The following is a 2,659-nucleotide window of genomic DNA, read 5'->3' on the forward strand; positions in this document are numbered from 1 at the left end:
TAGGGCTTTATAGGACACAAAGAGATTTTGATTCCATCTTTGTGGAGTGGATAGGTTTAGCAAAATGACTCATTTTATACCCTCCCATAAAGTGGATGATGCTAACAACATCTCCAAGATCTTCTTTAGAGAAGTGGTAAGACTTCATGGTCTACCTAAAATCATAGTTTTGGATAAAAATCCTAAATTTATTAGCCATTTCTGGAGAACTCTTTAGGAAAGGCTAGGAATTAAGTTGAATTTTTCAACCTCTTGTCATCCTCAAACAGATGGACAAACAGAGGTAATAAATAGATCTCTATCAACTACGCTTAGGTCAGTTATGAAAGGGAACCACAAATCTTGGGATGAGTACCTTCCTCATATTGAGTTTGCAGACAATAAAGTGGTCCATAAGACTACTAATATTTCTCCATTTGAGGATGTATATGGATTTAATCCTCACACTCCTTTAGATTTGTTACATTTGCTTAATCCACAAGAATTTGTACTTAAGGAAGGGGCAACAAAAGCCGAGTTTGTTAAGAAATTACATGAGAGGATTAAAAATCAAATACAAAAACAAACTGAGAAATATATAAAACATAACAATAAAGGGAAAATGGAGATAGTTTTTGAAGATGGAGACTTGGTTTGGCTTCACCTTAGAAAAGATAAATTCCCTAGTGAGAGGAAGTATAAGCTTAATCCCAAAGGAGATGGTCCTTTCCAAGTCCTCAAGAGAATTAATAATAATGCAGATCAGTTAGATCTGCCTAAGGAATATGGAGTACATGCTACCTTCAATGTTATAAATCTAACATATTTTTCAGTTAGCACATATGATGAGGTAGAAACTTGTGATTTGAGGACAAATCCTTTTCAAGAGGGGGGAGGGGGGGGGGGGGGGGGGGGGGGGGGATGATGGTAGAAGCCTCATCTCAGGACCAATCACTAGAGTTATGGCAAGGAGGATACAAGAAGATTTTGACTCTGCTACTGATGACACATACACCTTTTTATACATGTTCAAAAATGTCATAACCTAGTATAAATATTTGTAAAGTAGAATTTATTTTTGCTTGAAAGTAAAGTAGGAAAATTACTTGTAATTTTTCTTTAATATAATTAGGGTTAGGGTTAGGCATTTAAAACCAACCTAGGGTATATTTAGGCTTAATTACATCCCATATTAAACTTTAGGCTGATCATTAGACCTAATTTAGGTCACATGGAGCACATTTGATCATGCTTCCCTTGTGACTTCAAATTGGGCACCTAATTCAAATGCTAATTAGTTTGAATTTCCCTATCTTTTTGTAAACCTTTGGCCGACCTCCTATACTATATAAGGAGTAGTTAGGTTCATGTTTTATAAGATCAATTTTATGAGTGTTATGCTTCCAAATTGCAAGTCTAGGCACTCCTTTTCCAAGTGATATGGTTGAACCAATCACTCTCCCTACTCTTCATGCAACTCCAAGGAATCCATAGCTCCAATGAAACCATCCTTGACACATTTAGTTGGTTTACCCATTCATAACCACCTAACAATTTTGCATATTCATCATGTCACTGGATATTTCTTTAAATAAATCCATTCTCACTAGTGGCCATGAGTCTTCACTCATCCCCAACAATGCAACAATAGATTGATAACCACAATGACTATCAACCTTGACATCAATGATATCCACTATGTAAGAGTGACATCAACGATGAAATTGATCAAGCATAGGAAATAGTTCAGGCTTCATGGCCACCTTCACTTTTTCATTGTCCTTGGTAGCCTTCCATGAAGAAGAGCTACCAGGAAAAGAATGATGTCATTCACTTGCTCAAATATGATGGTTCACATTTTTTTGACCTGTCAAACCGAGTTGATCGACTCTTTTGGGATCCTTTTATTTTTACCTTATCATGTGGTGCACACATTGATGTCATATCTAAGTACACAAATTCATAACTTACTCTTAGTTGTGACTTTACCTGCAATGTTAACTTCTTTATAACAATTTAAAATGATGTCAAATTCTTGTTGGATAGACAACTCAAATGATGTCAGTCTAGTCCACATCACATGAACTTCATTTAGTGGTATGATACCCATGTCATATCTAACTAATTCACAAAACATGGTAAACCATGAGTACGTCTCAAAACACTTCTACAATGTCATTGAATGTGTGTTCTACCACGTGTAAACTCTTCTAAAAAGATACCTTAATTTCATTATGTTGTAGTATAATGATGTTGTTTGAAACATCTGATGGGGGACCATACAACTACAACATCTTGGGTCAAGAAGAATGAAGAAGATGAAGCCTTATTAGAGGGGATCACCCACATTTGAAGAGTCTTTTTCTTCTTTTTAGCTTTGTAAAAATGCATAGAAGTAGTGTGTACATAAAATAGGAAGTAGAAAAAAATTTATAGGAATGGAATTTTCTTCATGTAAAAATATTAAGACACAAATGGACTTGATATGTGCTTAATTGGAGTTTGACTTGGAAGTCAAAGACCCAATTTGAGAGTCAAAGTGTAGCCATATCTAATACGGAAGTCAAAATCCTAATTTGAGAGGCAAAGAAGGAGTTAACATTGCCCAACACCAAACCACACAGTTAAGGCCAATGCTAGGGGAGTTTGAAAGCTTATAAACTGTCAAAAATCAAGAAAC

This window comes from Phaseolus vulgaris, chromosome 1, assembly GCF_051622355.1.
Source record: "Phaseolus vulgaris cultivar YP4 chromosome 1, ASM5162235v1, whole genome shotgun sequence".
NCBI classification, from domain to species: domain Eukaryota; kingdom Viridiplantae; phylum Streptophyta; class Magnoliopsida; order Fabales; family Fabaceae; genus Phaseolus; species Phaseolus vulgaris.